The sequence below is a fragment of the Cryptomeria japonica genome, chromosome 1 (genome assembly GCF_030272615.1).
Source record: "Cryptomeria japonica chromosome 1, Sugi_1.0, whole genome shotgun sequence".
In the NCBI taxonomy this organism is placed as follows: Eukaryota; Viridiplantae; Streptophyta; class Pinopsida; order Cupressales; family Cupressaceae; genus Cryptomeria; species Cryptomeria japonica.
The window spans coordinates 68,631,500-68,651,428 of NC_081405.1; positions in this window are offsets into that span (position 1 = coordinate 68,631,500).

The window sequence follows — 19,929 nt, forward strand, 5'->3', positions numbered from 1 at the left end:
CTTCCACCTCCACAATTTGGATCATTCGGTCTTCCATAGGTTCAGATAACTCCATATCCTCATATTGCAAAAACTTGTAAACTGGAAGAAGATTATTCACTGGCAATTTGACCTGAGCTCCATAGACCAGTTCAAAAGGGGACATTCCAATAGCCTTTTTAACTATTATTCTGTCTGCCCACAGAGCTAACTTCAATTTCTGATCCCAAGATCTTTTATTTTCTTCCAAGATTTTCTTGGTGATAGTCAAAAGGCTTTTATTGCTGGATTCTACTTGTCCATTCCCCTAAGGGTGATAAGGTGAAGAGTAAGACATGAGTATTCCATGACTGGTACAAAAGCCTACGAACTCTTCTGATCTGAAACACATGGCATTATCCATCACCAATTTTGTAGGTACTCCAAATCTAGTTACAACATTATCCATCAGCAAATCAATGACAACCTTACTTGTAGCCCTTCTTGTAGGAATAGCCTCTATCCATTTTATGAAATAATTAGTGGCTACTATGATCCATCTGTGACCTCTCCCTGACCTCTCAACAATCTCTCCAATAAAATCAATGACCCACTAGACAAAAGGAGCTTCTATAGAGACTAGATTTAGCGGTAAGGCTCCTTCATACTTCAGCTTGGATGAGAATTTCTGACATGGGTCACATTTACGAACATAGGCATGAGTATCTTTAAATAAAGTGGGCCAATAGTATCCAGCCTAGATTATCTTACTAGCAGTGGTCTTAGTAGAGTAGTGGCCTCCACATACTCCATCATGCATTTCAGTCAATACTTGTTTAGCCTGGAATTCATCCAAACACATTAGTAATTCTCCATCTCTTTTCCTCTAGAATAGATCACCCTGAATGAGCACATATTTTTGGGACTTGAGTTTCAGAGTTCTTTTCTAATTATGTGTCATTCCTTCTGAGAATGCAGCATCTCTTAAGAATCTAACTATCTCTAAGTACCAAGGTTGTCTTTCAATGCTAGTGATTGAAGTATCTCTAACTTCAACATTATTTATTTCAACATTGATAAGATTGGACTCAGTCATGAGTTTAGCCAAACCTAAACCTCTTACCAATTTGGTAATCTTTATCTCCAAGTCAAATTCTTGGATTCTATTTATCCATCTGTATCTTTTCCCTGTAACTTCAAACTGGGACAGAATATCCTTAACTGTAGCATGTGGGACATAGGCAATGATATTTGCATTCACCAGATATGGCCTAAAAGCCTTAACAGCTTTAACTAGAGCATAAGCTTGTTTTTCCATGGTCTCGTATTTCAATTCTACCACCTGCAAAGACTTACTATAGAAGGCTATGGGATGTTCATATCCCTCATTGTCCTTTTGTAACAATACTATAGCTACTGTATGATATGAAGCAAAGGAAAAAAGTGAAAAGGGCTTACTATAATCAGGAGATTTTAACACTGGTGCTTCCTGAATTACCTTCTTAATTTTAGCAAAAGCCTTTGAGGCCTCTTGATCCCAAAAAAATTTGGTATCCTTCTTGAGCAACTTGACAATAGGCTTCACTATCTCTGCAAAGTTTGCAATGAATCTCCTAACAAAATTCACTTTGCCTAGAAAAGATTGAATACCTTTTACATTTTTAGGTTCAAACACCTTATTTATTGCTTCAATTCTTTCAGGGTCTATCATTACCCCTTTCTTGGAAACAATATGTCCCAATAGTTTTCCTTCAGTGACTCCAAAATGACATTTCTTGGGATTTAGTGACACACCAAATTCCAAAGCTTTATTGAACACCTTTTCCAAATGTCCACAATAAACATCAGCCCTTTTGGAGAAATAGGTTAAATCATCTTGATAAACCATTATGATGATATTAATGAACTCTTTGAAGGCTACATCCATGGCTCTCTAAAATGTAGCTCTAGCATTTTTCAATCCGAATGGCATTCTCACATAGACATATGTTCCCCATGGAGTAGTGAAGGCAGTTTTAAACTATTCAGATTCCTTCACTAAAACTTGATTGTATCCTGAAAAACCATCCATCATGGATAAAAGGTCACATCCTGTCACTCTCTGTAGCATGTCTTCCATATTTGGGGAAGAGTAGTTATCTTTTAAAGAGGCAACATTTAAATTTCTAAAATCTACACACAATCTAATGTCCCCAATATTCTTTCTTACTGGGACTAGATTAGAGACCCATGAAGAATGCCTTATTGGTTTGATAATCCCTCCTTCTCTCAATTTAGTCAACTCTTGCTGCATTTTAGTTTCTAACAGGGGATTGATGGGCCTCTGTTTCTATCTGAAAGGCTTAGCATCTGGAAGTAGAGGAACTTCATGCTGAAAAAGATCTTGTCTATACGCCTTTAGGTCTTCATAAGACCAAGCAAAAACATGTATATATTTCTTCAATAAATTAATAAGGTTAGTCCTGACATGAGGGGGTAATTTCTTTCCAATGTATACTAACTTAGGGGATGATTCAGTCCCCAGGTTTACCTCCTCTAGCTCTTCCAACTTGGTGGTAGACTGCTGATGTAAGTGACTGTCATTATAACTAAACATGCTTTCCAGCTCTACCAGCCCTTTAGGTATTTCATTGGTTTCCAACTGGACTAAATCATTTCCAAACACTATTTCCTTATTGTCAACCACCTCCACCAGTGCATTGCAATCAATCTTCTATCCATCATAATCATCAACACATTGGATGAACCTAAGAATGTCTTCATCATCAGCACAAACTTGCCAATTGTACACATTGTCAGCGATGGCAGGCCTAGATTTTATCTCCATAGTGGAAATACCAATTAATGTTGCATCATCATTCTTCAAGGCAACATTGGCTAGGAAATCTGTCATAATTTTCTTTGATCGCTCTATCCAATTAATAGAAAATGCACTGAAATGCTCAATAACATCCCAAACTGCATGCTTATATCTCTTTAATCTATCATTCTTGGATGCATATTTGGCTCTCACCTGAGATACAACCAATTCTGAATCCCCTAACATTGTCAACAACTGGATTCCATGCTTCTTTGCAACTTCAAGCCCCAGTAATAGAGCTTCATACTCTGCAGTGTTATTTGTGCATTGGAAGGCCAATAAGAATGAATACTTGAAAGTTATACCTGATGGGGATACAAAAAGAACCCTTGCTCTAGATCCTTCTTTAGAGCAAGCTCCATCAAAATACATCTGCCATAATCCATACTATTGTGCTTCTAAGTTGACCACAATGGGGTCAGTATTCTTCAGTTGAGGTAAAATTGGTTGAAGTCTAAAGTTATCAAGATCTACATCAATCATACAATTGAGCATATTAGGGTCTACATTTTCTATTACCCTAGGAGCACGTGGCTCTCTGTACAATTTGACCTGATTTCCATTGATTGGAATGGTGGCATAGGATAAGTCCAGTTGAACATTTCCTCCTACTGTTGCTGCCCGTTGCTTGGAAAGTAACATACCATAATGGGGTTTAGTATCAGTAACAATAACATCCATTTTATAGGTTGCCTCAGGGAATGCTGCTATTTTTACCTCAACATCTTTCATTGTACCTATCATAGGTACTTCCCTATTATCCATGGCATAGCATTTCCCATACAGAGTGGTTACTGACAATCTTAATTCTTTCATAACACCATAGGGCATTACATTAGCAGCAGCTCCTGAATCTATCATGCAGTTTTTAATCAACGAATTATTTACTAACAAAGTAACATAGAAAGGGTCTACCTGTGAAGGCTCTTGAGTGATAGTGGTTCCAACATAAACCTTTGGGGTTTGGAACTCTTGATCCTTTCCAATTCTAGCTGAACCGGTGGGTAATACTGTGTCACTATCAGATATACTAGAAAATAAAGACAAGGCTACATCCCTGTGTTCTTTAATCTTCAGTAATTCTAGTAATGGAATAGTGACCTTCATTTGAGTAAGAGCTTGAGCCATGTCAAATGTAGAACTATTGCTTGTTTCAGTACTAGCTCTAGCTCTTTCTGTCTTGAGCTGACTTATCTTTTTCACAGTGGCAGCTCCTTGTATGTCACTAGTATCTATACTCTTTGGTACATCTTTGAACTATTCCTTCTTTTCTTGACCAATCTTAGGAACAGTAGTAGCACTACCTGCTGCCCCCTTTTGGGTGATCTCTTTTATGAACATGGAACCAAGTTCACCCTAATCAGTGTCCTTCTTGGTGCTTCTCAAGTTATAGTTGTGTTTTGCTTTGGCAATGGCAGCTTTAGTGAGATTTTTGACTTCTTCCTCACTAGGCCTTCTAAGATGAACCTCTTCATCCTCAATTGTTACCACATTCAATGTAGGATGCCAATCTAAGGTTAGTTGTCCTTGAAAAAACCTTTCATTATCTAATATATCACTGTATTCACTTTGTATAGACTCCTCATCACTTTCTATGATGGTTTCAAACATATTGATGTCAGGCTCAGCTTCTTGTCTCATAGATTCTTCAAGAGCCTGAGCCACTACACACTTATGAGGAGAATGTGGTCCATCACAATCAATACACCAAGGAGTGTTTTCTATATTATGGATAGTTTTCCCTTTCAAGGGATCTGGAATGTCCTAATTTTGGGCAATTTTGGGCTTCTTAGTTTGGGGTTTGCCATCTTTCCAGTTGGTATTATATGGCATGTCATGTAATCTAGGGGGTCTATCTTGCCAGTTATAATGAGGCTTGTCATTTTTGTTTATCTTGGCAGTCAAATCCTTCATTGCAATAACCAATTTCTCTATCTTATCATCCTCCTTAGCAACTTTATTGTGTTGATGTTTTGTCTCTGCCATAATCTACCATCTGTTCTTCTTCCCAACTTCTCGGATGCTTTTCTATTACTTTCTACATTAATGGCAATTCTAAAAGCATCTCTCAAGTTATGTGGATTCTTATCCCTCAAGATATAGGCCATCTTAGAATCAAATGCATTGTAATAAGTATTTAAACACATGTTATCATCTAATCTCATCACTTGATACAATTTGTGCATGGCTTTTTGGAATCTGGCATTGAAGTCAATGACCATTTCATTATCAGACTTTCTAATATTATTGAATTCATTGAGCATGAAGCTCACATTAGTCTTGTCACCATACTGCTCTTGAAAACAATTTTTTAAAATCCTCCCATGACCCTATGTTGTTCACTGGAAGACCTCTGTACCAATCTCTTGCATCATCAACCAGGGACTGAACAAAAAGTTTCATGATGACATCTTCATCCACTATCTCATAATCATTTATTAGATCTCCAAAATATTTTAGATGTTCCTCAGCACTAATTGCATTGTTTCCAACAAGTTTATGGAGTCTGTCTCTTAACTCAGTAGGAACATGGTTGGGATATCCTGGGATCCCATCAAAGAACAATTGTCTATATTGTTCTAAATTGATTGGTCTCCTTTGAAAAGGGGTAATAAAATTATTATTTCCCATGTTCATTCTAATATTTTGAATTAGGGACTAAGATATTTGGGTGTGATGACTATTCACAAGGATTTGACTCACTGATGCTACATTAGCAGGCACTGTAGGTTGAATCTTAACAGGGGGAAGAGAAATTTGTTGAGGATCAGGCTTATTAAGATCTTCTGATGGAAACGTGATAGGGGGAGCCTTTAAGTAACTAATTTTTCTTTTTACTTCCTGATTTGCTACTTCCAAGTCATCTTTTTCTAGCTCCATTTGGAGATCCTCCTTTTCTTTCCTCATTTTTTCCATTTCTCTCTCATGTGCTGACAACCTATGAGAAACCTCCTCTGCAATTTTAGATTCAATTCCATCATCTACCCTTTTCTATTTTCCTTTATCCACATTTGTACTAGGAAACTGTGAATCACTAAGTACTTCCTTACTTGGCTGAACTACTGACCTATATGCTAGCTTAGCCTTGGGGATCAGGATTTCTCTAATCACAAGGCCTTCCTCATCACTCTTTTCTTTTTCTTTTGCCAGTACCTCAAGATCAGCTATCTGTCTAAGAAGCCTATCTCTCTCCATTAATTTAGCTTTAACCTCTTTCTCCCTATTTGCTTCCTTTTGGGCTCTTAGGGAGATTAAATGCTGAACTCTTCTATTCAAGTCTTCAATCTCTTGGGACACTTTATCTTCATCAAGGAAATTTTCTTCAGAGTCTGATACATTGACTTGGTCTATGTCAATCAAACTAATGTTTCCATCTATTGTTCTAGGCATAGAGTGTCTAGTTACATTTGAACTAGTCCTATCTCTTGCAAAAACACTAACATGGGACAAATCTTGATTTAAAACAAGAGCATTATCAACATTTCCAAAAAATCCTGAATGGAAACCTAATATATCATGTTCTGAATCTCTGGAAGATGAATTAGACTTTGTATAAATAGGTCGATCAGGCATCTTACCAGTATTATTGTTCTTTTGTACCCAAGCAGAATTTGATGGCTCGTGTAACACTGATCTCTTCTGACCTCTTTGTGACTGCTCTGGCAAACCTTCTTGCAAAGTTTCACGAGGATTCTTCTTCATGAATGACCTGGTGTTTTTTCCTCCTTGCATTATGCTTGTCTTCTTTTGAAATGATTTATAATTCACAAGGACTAGTTCCAATAAAATAGAGTCGCCACCCATAAGAATATGGGAATTATGAGAACAAGCTTTTAGAATAATACACAGAAATTCCACAAACACAATGGTTTTCTTTACAAATTTAAGCACAAATCTGCATCTGGATCCTTAATGTGACTCTCCCTAGCAGAGTCACCACTTTTGTTGTCTTCAAAATCTGATTCACTTCAACATCCTTATAATAAGATGATTAAACTCTGTGCAGGAGAGATGTTAAGGGGAAGGAAACTCTTAGGACAACATATGACAAGGTTTGATTTAACCTTCTACACTTCGGACTTACTCAGAGTCCAAGCGGGTATACCTTTGTGAACTAAATTCACACTTTCAAAAGATAAATCCATAGCAAACCAGTCCAAAAAACCAATGGATCTAATCACCTTGAAACTAACTGAAACAAAGAAATGAAAATTATACTCATATTCAGTATTTTGATCTACAAAACATGCAATAGACAACCTTGATCTATACCAGTGCCTTATCCAAGGTCACAGAGTCATCAAAATTTAAACAATACTCCCCAAACAGAAGATTTCTACACATCCCATTCGTTCATTTTCTGTTAATCCCTATATTTGCCTCACATACATGAGAATTTATGCACACCAAATCAAACTATGCGCATCAAGATTCAAGATGTCTCACAAGTAATTTACTGGTTACAAGTGATCCCCGGATATTTAATTTCCCTCCTAAAGAGAAAAGCTAGCAAACACATCTACTGAAAGTTGCCTTACAACCCCTATTCAAACAAAATAACCCTAGATTATTCAGTATGAAATAGTAAATAATTGCAAACACATTTGAAGATGATACAAAAGCTTTACTCAAAACCAATGGTCTATATATTGATATTATCTTCAAGAAAGTATTACAAAAACTTTTGAATATTCTCCATTAAACTTAGAAAAGCTCAGATAAATTTTTGAAGCGTTTTCTTATAATTCTTTGCGATCCTTTTTTCACTAGTCCTGGTATCCATTTATAACAATATGGATGCACAAAGCTTCAGAATTTCCTAGGAGAATTTGTTACAATCATTGCTTCTCAAGAAGAAGTTACAAAACCTTTTGCAAAAAATGGTTACAAGTCCTTTTCGACATCTGCAGCTTCTTCAACTTGTTGTCCGATTGCAACCTCTTCTAACTATTCAGGAGCGTCCTCTAACTGCTCTACATCTTGGATGGCATATTTTCTTGTCCAGTTATTGTACACATCATCAGTGGGCCATGTGAAATTAATCACTTTTGCTTTAGCCTTGGTTAACTTTTTCCATGAATTCCTCATCTTGTTAACCTTTGAATTGAGAAAACCATAATGAGACTTGATTTTCTCTATCTCCTAAATTGTCACAACAAATAAGGAAGCATCATCTAGATCAATAATGCCTTTAATCCTAGCTGACAATTTGGCCTCTAATTCCTTGAGCCACACTTGTTTGTCCTTCAGTTGACTTGGGCTGGCAAAAACTCCAGGGAGCAACTCAAATACCTGATCAGTATATTCCTTTTTGTACAAGTTAATTTTCCTATCAGCATTATCCACCCCTTCTGCTAGTTTCACTAGATCCTTGGTGGTATCACAAGTGGATTTGATGATAGGATTGGCCCCTGCTTCATCATAAGAGGCACAAATAGACTCCAACTCCTACTCTCTAGGTCTCCATTTGTCAAAAATAGGTGTCAGAATGGCTTTATCTCTATTGAGTGTGTTCCTCATTTCCAAAATCTTTCTTATATTACTGTATAACAATGAGGCACTCATTGTATCTGCAAAACTTGAAATAGTAGCCCTTACTCTCTCCTCATACTTCTTTGCATACAAGGCCTGAGCCTATTTTAAATTCTCTAGCTCTTAAGGAGTAATCTCAACCATTTGAGAGCTGGAAGGTGCTAGAGATGGTGGGAACTCAATGATGGGGCTGGTAGGTGGAGGTCTTGCAGGAGAAGAGGAGATCATCAGTGTTGAAGACTCAACTTGATGGTACTGTCCTATCAACTGGCTCTACAACCTAGCAATGATGCTATCCTTACCTCTTACCTCCTCCTTAGCACTATTGTAGGCCTTCAAAACTATCTCCAACTTGACTTGGAGGACCTCTTTTGCCTTGGCTTCTCTTTTTGCTACTGCAACACTAAATTTTGCAGTCTCTACCATAGTGCTAGCAGCTTCTACCACCCCTGTGTTCTGCACTCTCTTCACTATCATTCCACCAAGGTAACTTGACCCTAGGGTATCTTTGCTTCTCTTACTCTCATTTCTCTTGAGAGACCACATGATGAGTGCAGCATTATCCTTGCTAAAAGTAATTCCCTCCATGGGCTTGGTCTCCTTCCTCACTGCCTCTAGTACCAAGTCATCTGCTATGTCCCACTCAGGGAGAATGAGCATTCCATCTTGTGCAACCATATCTCTTCCTTGCTCAGGAGTGATCATCTTAAATTCTTCCATCATTTCTCATTTTATTTCCTCCTCCACCAGGGATGGATCTTTGTTAGGTTGCTCACCTTTTGTCTTCTCACATCTTCCATTGTACTTATCTATATTTTGTTTCCATACAAACTGCATAAATCGTCCTGATGAGACAAAATTGTTGTTAGCCAAGAAGTCATCGCTGGCCTGCTTTATCTCAGGATCCCACTCCTGGCCTTTAAGTTCAATGGTAGTAATATTCATTTCAGCAGCAATGGGTTCTTCTAGCATACCCTCCTCTACTTCATCATATGTATAGGCAATTTCTCTTGGACTACCTAATTGTAAAAGTTGCTCAGCTACTGCTTGCTCATCTCCTATGTGGATAGGGGATTGGGATGGAGAGTACAAAGGTGTATCATATGGTATTTCTTTTCCTACTCTCTACTTCTTAGGGCTCTCTTGGATGTCGATGACATCTTGTATCTTCCTCTTTCCTTTGGAGGTAGAGGGCTCCCCTGTTCTAGGCATCAACACACTATAGCTAGTTTTCTTGTGCAGGGTGTAGTCACTAGGAGTGATTGCTTTGGTGGAGGCAAACCTACTTAGAATCATTCTTTCCTTTTTAGGGTTTCTTTTAATCATAGCTTCCCTCTTTTCCTTAAGGGTTTGCATCACATCCTCAAAGCAAACAATTAAAAACTTTATTTTCTTCTCCAGAGGTAAAAAGCTAGACAATGGATCATAGCTGGCATCAAACTGATGCACAAAGTCCAAGGCTTTCTTATAAGCCACCCATTTCTCCTTCCTCAATTCCTTCTCATCCAAATCAAATTCATTTCTAATGAGGTCTTCAAGAAACTGAAATTGATGGTGTCTACCTCTGCACGTTGCTCTCTTTCTAAACATGCCATTAAAAAAGTCTTCTGGATCGGCACACCTGGATATTGCAGTTGACAAATGATAAGGTTTGAGAAAATCCTAAAAATAATTCCAACCTCCCTTAGTTATGACAAATCAGTGGGCTATGGTAACCGTAGGGAAAATAGTCCCTTTACCCCTTCCTATCACTTTTGCCTCTTGTACATGTTGTTCTCAAAATTTGATTACCCTTCAATGCCTTTAATAATATAATCTAAAATGAGTGCCAAGAAGACATCAAGGATAAAAGGATTTCAGAGACAACATATGACAAGGTTTGGTTAGACCTTCTACACTTCGGGCTCTTCCCTAAGCCCAGGCGGGTATACCCTTTATGAATTAAATTCACATTATTAAAGCAACAAACCCACAGCAAACCAGTCCAGAAAACCAGTAAGTTTGTTCACCTTGAAAAAAAAACAACTGAAAGCAAAGAATGAAACAATATTCAATTTCAGTATATTTGATCAACAAAGCATGCAATAAACAGCTTCGATTAGTACCAGTGCTTTATCCAAGGCTGCAGAGTCACTCAAACTCGAATAAAACTCCTAAAATAAAACATCTCTATACTTCCCATCAACTTGGTCTCCATTTATCCCTGTAAATGCCTAACATCAACAAGAATTTAATCACTTCAAAATAAGCTAGGATCCTCAAAATTCAAAGTTCGTCCCGAAGTATTTACTGGTAGAGTGGTCATGCCTGTTTAATTTCCCTCCTAAAGAGAAATGCTAAAAACACCCATACTGAGATTGCTTTACAGTTCCATTCAAACAGAAAAATCCTAGATTATTCTGAATGAAAGAGTAAATACGATTAAGGACAAATTTGAAGACGACACAGAGCTTTACTCAAAACTGATGGTCTGTATATTGATATTCATTTGAAAAAAGATTTTACAAGAGTCTGATTCTCCATTAAACTTTAGAAAAGCTCAGGTAACATTTCTGCAGCGTTTTCTTACAAAAATTGTGTGATCCCCTTTCTCTCTAGTCCTAGTATCCATTTATAACAATATGGATGCACAAAGCTTCGGACTTCTTTGAGGAAAAAGTTTGTTACAATTACTTCAAAAATTGAAGAAGTTACAATTTCAGTTATGCGCTCTTTTCAGCTTCTTCAGCAGTCTGTTGGACAGGTTATTCAGTTGCAACCTCCTCTGGCTTTTCAGGGACGTTCTCTAACTACTCCGGATCTCGAGTAGAATATTTAATTCCCCACTCACCATACGTCTCCTCGGTCGGCCATACAAAATTAATCACATCACTTTTAACCTTAGTCAACCTTTTCCAAGAATTCCTTAGTTTGTTGACTTCTGAGTTAAGAAAACTATAGTGTGATTTAATTCTCTCTATTTTCTGTATGGTTATAACAAAAAATGAGGTGTCATCCAGATCAATAATTCCCTTGACCCTTGCTGACAATTTAACATTTATCTCATTGAGCCATATCTGTTTGTCTTTCAGTTGATCTGGATTAGCAAAAATTCCTGGGAGTAATTCACACACCTGATCAGTGTATTCCTTTTTAAGTAATTTAACCCTTCTTTCCACATTATCCACCTCTGTCGCCAATTGCAATAAACTCTTAGTAATATCAGAAGTGGATTTGATAATAGGGTTAGCTCTTGCTTCATCACAGGAAACACACATGAACTCTAAATCCTGCTCCCTAGGCCTCCATCTGTCAAAAATGGGTGTCAATATGACTTTATCTCTTATCAATTCAGTCCATATCTCCATGACTTTTCCTACACTATTGTGAAGGAGTGAAGCATTTATAGTGTCTGCAAAACTGGAGACTGTGGCCTTGATCTTTTCTTCATACTTCCCTGCATAATAGGCCTGAGCTTGCTTAAGACTCTCCAATTCTTGGGGAGTTATCTCTATCATCTGAGAGCTGGAAGGTGCAGGAGATGGTGGGAGCTCAATAATGGGGCTAGTAGGTGGAGGTCTTGCAGGAGAAGAGGTGATCATTAATGTTGAAGATTCACCTTGTTGACGTTGTCCTGCTAATTGGCTCTGCAATCTGGCAATAATACTCTCCTTGCCTCTTATTTCCTCCTTGGCACTGTCATAAGCCTTCAAGACTGTTTCCAATTTGAGCTGGAGAGCCTCTTTTTCTTTAGCATCCTTCTCAGCTACTACAACACTAAATTTGGCAGTCTCCAACACCGTGCTAGCAGCCTCTACTACCCCTGTGTTTTCTACTCTCCTGACCATCAATCCGCCAATGTGACTTATCCCTATGGTGTCTTTACCCTTCTTGTCCTCATTTCTCTTAAGGGACCACATGACTAGAGCAGCATTGTCTTTACTGAATGTAACCCCTTCCATGGGTTTGGTTTCTTTCCTCACTGCATCCAGCACCAGAGCATCAGCAATATTCCATTCTGGCAAAATGAGCACTCCAGCTTGTGCTACTAAATCTCTCCCCTGTTCAGGAGTGATGGTTTTAAATTCTTCCATCATCTCCTGTTTTATTTCTTCCTCCACCAATGCTGGATCTTTATTTAATTGTTCTGCCTTTCTTGTTTCACATCTAGCATTATATTTATCTATATGTTGTTTCCATATAAACTGCATAAATGCTTCAGATGTTACAAAACTATCATCGGCTAGAAAAGCACTAGTGGCCTTCTTTATCTCAGGATCCCACTCCTGGCCTTTGAGTTCAGTCGAGGTGATGTCCATTTGTGCTTCAGTGGGTTCTTCTGGCATCCCCTCTTCCACTTCATCATATGTATACACAATCTCCCCCAAACTGCCCAACTGAGAGAGGTATTCAGTTGCTGCTTGTTCATCTCCAATGTGGAGAGGGGATTGGGATGGGGAATATAAGGGTGTATCTGATTGCACTTCCTTCCCCACCCTCTGCTTCTTTGGGCTGTCTTGGATGTCAATGACTTCATGTGCTTTCCTTTTCCCTTTAGATGAAGAGGGTTCCCCTCTTGCAGACACCAACACACTATAACCTGCTTTCTTATGCAGGGTGTAATCACCGGGAGGGATGGCTTTAATAGGAGCTGATTTTCCCAAAATCATTCTTGCTTTCTCAGGGTTGTTTTTAATTACAACTCCCCTTTTCTCCTTTATTGTCTGCATCACATCCTCAAAACAAATAATCAAAAATTTTATCTTTTCTTCCAATGGGAAGAAGCTAGACAATGGGTCATAGCTAGCATCAAATTGATGCACAAAATCCAGGGCCTTCCTGTAAGCTACCCATTTTTCCTTCCTCAACTCCTGTTCATCCAAATCAAATTCATTCCTGATGAGGTCTTCAGGAAAGTGGAATTGGTGGGGCCTACCTCTGCATGCTACCTTCTTCCGGAATACACCATTGTAGAAGTCCTCCGGATCAGCACATCTTGACACTGCAGTGGACAAATGGTAGGGTTTAAGGAAATCCTCAAAACATTTCCAGCCGCCCTTGGTGATTACAAATTGGTGGGCTACTGTAGCTGTAGGGAAAATAGTCCCTTTACCTCGGCCTGTTAACTTTGCCTCTTGCAAGTCACCAATTTGTCTGAGAATCTCAGCTATTCCCACTTTGAGGGGGACCTGGTATGGTAACAAAAATGGAGTGCCTCTGAAACCAAAGACCCTAAACACTGTGGACACTGGATACAAATACATATCACCCCAGTTATGAACAATCTTGACATTCTCTGCGAATTCTTTTGGTCTTAGGAATTCCAGAAGAATCTTGGGGACTCGTGGATTGTCAGAGCAAAGAAGAGTCCTTATTTTGGATGCAAAGTATTTATCAAACTTTAGAAAACTTGCATCCTCTCTATCCCATGACAATACGGTGCTCCATAATTGTACTGGCATCTTCTCTCCCTCCTTTTCTTTTACCAGATCCATTCCACTGGCAAAATAATCTCCACCTTTGAAGAGGAAGAGGTGCATCAATAGTGAATACCACCCAAATGGCCTATCCACCTTCCCATTCTTTATCCCCATCAGTCCTCCATGGATAGCATCAGCAATATAGGAGGCATAATCAAATGTAATAGCAAGAGAAGGATTCAAAATTTGAACAATCATTAACAGATAATGATTTGGTATATTAGATTCAGCATCCTCTCCTAGAACTTGGCAAAGTGCCCAGTACATCCCTTTTGCCCTTAAGGTAAACATACTTAGTGAAAAGGGCTCTTGTGTATTGGGCCCTACAACTGCTAACCCTCCCACTTTCAGAAAAAGTTCTTTGAGAGGCCCATTCCTGAGATGAGTCCTCTGTGCCCTGTACACCTGAGTTAATTGTGTGAAGCTTATATGCTCCAAGAGATTGGTAAACTCACTAAGCCCAAACGCTTTTCTCAGCTCTTCTGCATTTATCTCTACGAGGGTTTTTCCATTCACATCCCGGATACACCTGGTAACTGAATTATAATTTAAAGCCATCTGGGTTAACAAATCTGTATCCATGAACACCCCTGGGACTACCAATTTCCCAACATCTAGTTCCCAAATGCTATTTTGAGGAGCAGGAGAATTCCTCATTCCAAAACCGATTTTAAATAACCCCAACCCAGACAGCCCAACCTGTGGGTCTCTTAACCAATTACCCTTATCATACAATCCTTCTCCAATCTTCAGTCGGGGAGCCCTGGGTACTAATTCTTTGGCCTTAGATGCCTGGTTGGTAGACAGCGTCAATTGCTCTAAGAAGTCATCACACACACTTCTTTCAAGATAATCAACTTTACCAGAAAATTCCCTTTTAGGAGCCATTTGCAATACAACCAGATAAATATTACTTCTGAAAATATTTCTTCTATACGGGAACAGTTTCATGTATCACAACACAAGAACGGCTGCAAAATAAATAAAAAACCTGATGCTTGCTCGAAGAAATTCGCTCTGCAACCAATTCGCCTTCTCTGTATTTGTAGAAGATAACTCTGCGTTTGCCTCCTCTGCAAAAATCCTTTTAAGAGATATCCTTACTTGGTTGTTAGGAAATCAAATGCTTGTACTCTGGGTCTTAACTGTAACATTGATTCCGCATGCTTCGACCGTCCCTTCAAAATCGAATTCATACGAGAATTCATATTTTAGCTCCAACGGGCCGCAGTCTTTCTGCAAGTGTCTCTCTGTGAATTTCATTTTGACGGCTTTGTCCTTAGTCTAAGTCCTGTCTTTTTATTGGCCACATAATACCACGCGGCATCCGACCATTGGCTTAGAAAATCCCCTCACATTCTATTTTGATACTGGCTGAATGTCGCCCTTTATACCGTAGCGGGCCCGTGCTTTTCTCTTTTTGCCATGTCATCATCATGACACGTGGACGGCTGATATTCATTCTCGCTATTTCGCAGCCTTAAAATGTGAGCACTTAACCCTTGCGAAATAGCGCGGGCCGTTGGATTATCTTTCAAGTTAATCGCCTTTTAATCCTTCGAACAGGTCCTCAGGAATGGTGGGCCCGCTGAGTCATCAGTGACATCTGGCATCTAGTCATCCACTGTGCTGATTTGTCATTCTGTCATTTGCCGGAAGAAGAACCATGGGGGGCCCCACTTCAGTCTCGACAGGTCTACCTCAGGAAAGGTGGGCCCACAGAAACGCCATAGACACCTGGCTTTCGTGGCACCTTCGAAGCTGACCTGTCAACTTTTCATTTGTCGAACATACACTATAGGGACCCACAGCTGCCTTTTAGACCGTGTGGCATCAAGACACGTGGACGGTCCAGGTTAACTTTCGCTATTTCGCAGCCTTAAAATGTGAGCATCTTACCCTTGCGAAATAGCGCGAGCCGTTAGATCTTATCTCGACTTGCGCGACATTTAAACCCTGCTAGGAGCTTTCAGAAGAGGTGGGCCCACGGACACATCATGGACACCTGGCTTTCGTGTCACCTTCGACTGTGGCAGCCCGTGCCACGTGTTACCTTATAATACGCCAAAAGAAAGCCACGGGGCTCCAGCTAGCACTGACAACTATGCCTTCCACTTACCCTGTCGTGACAGATGGACGGCCGATATTAATCCTCGCTATTTCGTAGCCTTAAAGGGCAAGCACTTAACCTTTGCGAGATAGCGCTGACCGTCAGATCCTTTCTGAAGTTGCTCAGCATTTAAACCCTGCTAGGAGCTTTCAGAAGAGGTGGGCCCACGGACACATCATGGACACCTGGCGCCCTGTCATCTTCGAAGCTGACCTGTCGACTTTTCATTCGCTGGAAGGAGCCACGGGGTCTCAATGAATTGTAAGAGCTATCCTTGCCAGGTCACCTCCACCTGTGAGCTGACTCATCTTTGGGGCCCACTTTGATCCTTAATCTTAAAATGTTGACTGTGGTGGCCTGTGCCACGTGTTGCACTCCAATACGCCAGAGAAGACCACGTAGAGGGGGCCCCACCTTCTTGACAGCCGCAACCTTCACTTCCTCCGCATGACACATGGACGGCCAATATTAATCCTCGCTATTTCGCAGCCTTAAAATGTGAGCACTTAGCCTTTGCGAAATAGCGCCAACCGTCGGATCTTTTCTGAAGTTGATCAGTGTTTACTGGGCCCGGCACTTTAGAAGGAAATAATAAAAGGCGAAAATTTTCAAATAATAAACATGACCGCCTAGGTAAATAGCAAGGGGGGACACTTCTTACGACACCGCGACCCATGACTTAAGTGAAATAAAGTAACGTCGGAATAGAAACCAGGGGACCTAACACAAAAGATAAAGCCTAAAACTTAGAAAAACCTTAAACCCTCTAGGTTTAGAATAAGGCTGAAGCATTTGGGGCCACATCTTATACAAATTTTTTCAAAAACCATAGCCAAATATGGGGAAAGAATCCAATTTTAAAATAGCGATAACAGTACACTAACAATTTGTCTAAGGACTTATGCAATTCCCACTTTGAGAGGGACCTAATAGGGTAACAAGAATGGAGTGCCTCTAAAACCAAAAACTCTGAAAACTGTTGAGACTGGGTACAGATAAATGTCACCCCAATTGTGAACAATCTTTACGCTCTCTGCAAATTCTTTTGGTCTAATGAATTCCAAAAGAACCTTGGGGATTCTTGGGTTCTCCGAGCAGAGGAGAGTCCTGATCTTTGATGCAAAATATTTATCAAACTTCAAGAAACTGGCATCCTCTCTATCCCATGACAAGACAGTACTCCATAGTTGCACCAACATCTTTTCTCCTTCCTTCTCTTTGATAAGGTCCAATCCACTGGCAAAGTAATCACCTCCTTTGAACAGAAATAGATGCATCAGGAGTGAGTACCATCTGAAAGGCCTATCCACCTTTCCATTCTTTATTCCTACTAACCCTCTATGGATAGCATCAGGAATGAAAGAAGCATAATCAAATGTTACTGCAAGGGAAGGATTTAAAATCTGAGCAATCATTAACAAGTAGTGATTAGGCATATTCGCTTCAGCATCTTCTCCCAAAACTTGGCAAAGTGACCAATACATTCCCTTAGCTCTGAGGGTAAACAAATTTAATGAGAAAGGCTCTTCTGTGTTGGGTCCCACAATAGTCAACCCCAACTATCTTCACAAAAAATTTCCTTAAGAGGCCCACTCCTAAGATGATTCCTCTGTGCACTGTATACTTGAGCTAATGATTTGAAATTTATGGGTTCAAGAAAATCTGTAAACTCATTTAGCCCAAAAGCACTTCTGAACTCTTCAGTATTAATCTCAATAAGGGTTTTTCCATTTATATCTCAAATGCATCTTGTGACTGGATCATAATTAAGTGCAATTTGGGTCAATAGATCCATGTCCATAAATACCCCTGGGACTACCAACTTCCCTACATCTAATTCCCAGATACTATTTTGTGGGGCTGGAGAATTCCTCATTCCAAATCCAACCTTGAATAACCCCAACCAAGACAATCCGACCTGTGGATCTCTCAACCAATTACCCTTATCATATAGCCCTTCTCCTATTTTCAAACGAGGAGCTGTAGGCACTAATTCTTTTGCTTTCGATGCCTGATTAGTTGACAACGTCAACTACTCAAGAAAATCATCACAAATGGCTCTCTCCAGATAATTAACTTTCCCAGAAAATTCTCTCTTAGGTGCCATTTTTGAAAATGTAAGAAATCAAAATACTACCCCCAAATGATTCTATGACAAATCAATATCCTATTTAAAGCACACCACAAAGAAATTGCTACACGAGAGTACAAGAAAACCTATTTTTAGCTTGAGTGAATCCGCTCTACAACTGAATTGACTTGCTCTGTATTTGAAGAAAATGGCTCTGTATCTGCTCCTCTGCAATAATTCTTTAGAAAGATACCTTCATCCGGTTGATAGGAAATCATATATGGTACCCGGGCTCTTAACTGCAACATTGATTCTACATGCTTCGGTCGTCCCTTCAGAATTGAATTCATGAGAGAATTTGTATTTTCACTCCAACGGACCATTTGATTCCTATAATGCTTTCCTTTCACTCTTTTGCAACTTCGCGAAGCATAACCTTCAGGCAATTTCATCTTGTGAAATAGCGCCAACCGTCCAATCAAAAGAAACCTGATCGGCCGTTATATTGACTTAACAGTCTTGCCTCTGCACTATTCCCCTCCTTCTTTTCGCCACTTCACTTACTTTATCTTTCAAGCACTTCTCCTTCGCAAAACAGCGCTAGGTGTTAGATGGAACTCTAACTGCTCGGTGTTTAACTTTGATTGAAACCATCAACATCTTTACTAGCCACACCTTTACTTTGACTGCTAGTGGTTTTTCGCTATTTTGCGAAGCTTAAACATCTATCAACTTCAGGTTGTGAAACAATGCGAAGCGTTGGATCAATTCGAAGATGACCATCCTTTAAGGGAAACCTTTATCCTTGCTTTACTTACATCACCTTTTCATTGGCTAATGGCCACCACGTGGCACTCAACCATTGGCTTTGGAAAACCCTTTGCATTTAATTCAACATCAGCCACATGTCTCTCCTTTATACCACCGGTTTCACCTTGGTAGGCCCTCAACTTCTTCTAAAACCACATGTCTATGGACACATTGCCATCTATCATGACACTTGGAGGAACCCTTTTTACTTTTGCTATTTTGCAAAGCATATCGTTCAAGTATTTCGCAACTGTGAAATAGCACTGGTCGTTTGATCAAAACAAAGTCGATCCTCTTTTAACCCTATGCTTTATTTTCCTTTGGGGACGAAAAACCTTTTCACCATTTCGCAGGGTATAAAGCACGAGCATCTTATCCTTGCGAAATCACGCGGGCCGTCAGATCATTTTCTACTTGTTTGGTGCTTAACCATCTAAACAGACTCCGGTGGATGTGGGCCCTCTGACTCAACCTCGAACACCTAGCATCTAGTCACTTTTAGAGAAAACATGTCAATCTTTCATTTGCCGAGAGAAAACACTGGGTTCCAATTAATTCTTACCACCTACATCTGCCAAGTCACCTCTTATCCCATGGCATGACTCACCTCTGGGACCCACCTTTTAACTCTTAGACTTGGCTTGCTGACTATTGTAGCCCCTGCCACGTGCCACCATCTTACTTGCCCTCTCGACCAGCTGGACCGTCTACTTGGAATGCCATGTCATTTCGCAACTTCGCAAAAGATAACTCTCAAGCATTTTCATCCTGCGAAATAGCGCGAACTGTCAGATCAAATGGGACTTGATCACTTTTTAGTCACTTAGAAAATCCTCGCATGCAGGATCCCACCAAAAGCTTTCGCCATTTCAAGGAAGGTATTTCGCTTGCAAGTTCAGACTACGAAATAACGCTAGCCGTTGGATCTTGGACAAGATGAGACCTCTTTAGACCGGATCAAAATTAGCATTTAGAATGCAAAGCCTTTTCGCAACTTCGCAGGTTTTAAACCACGCGCAACTTCACCTAGCGAAATAGCGAAAACCATAGATCCACCCGAGAGATGCACACCACTTACTGGGCCCGACAACATTAGGAGGAAAATACATAAGGCATAAATTTTACGATT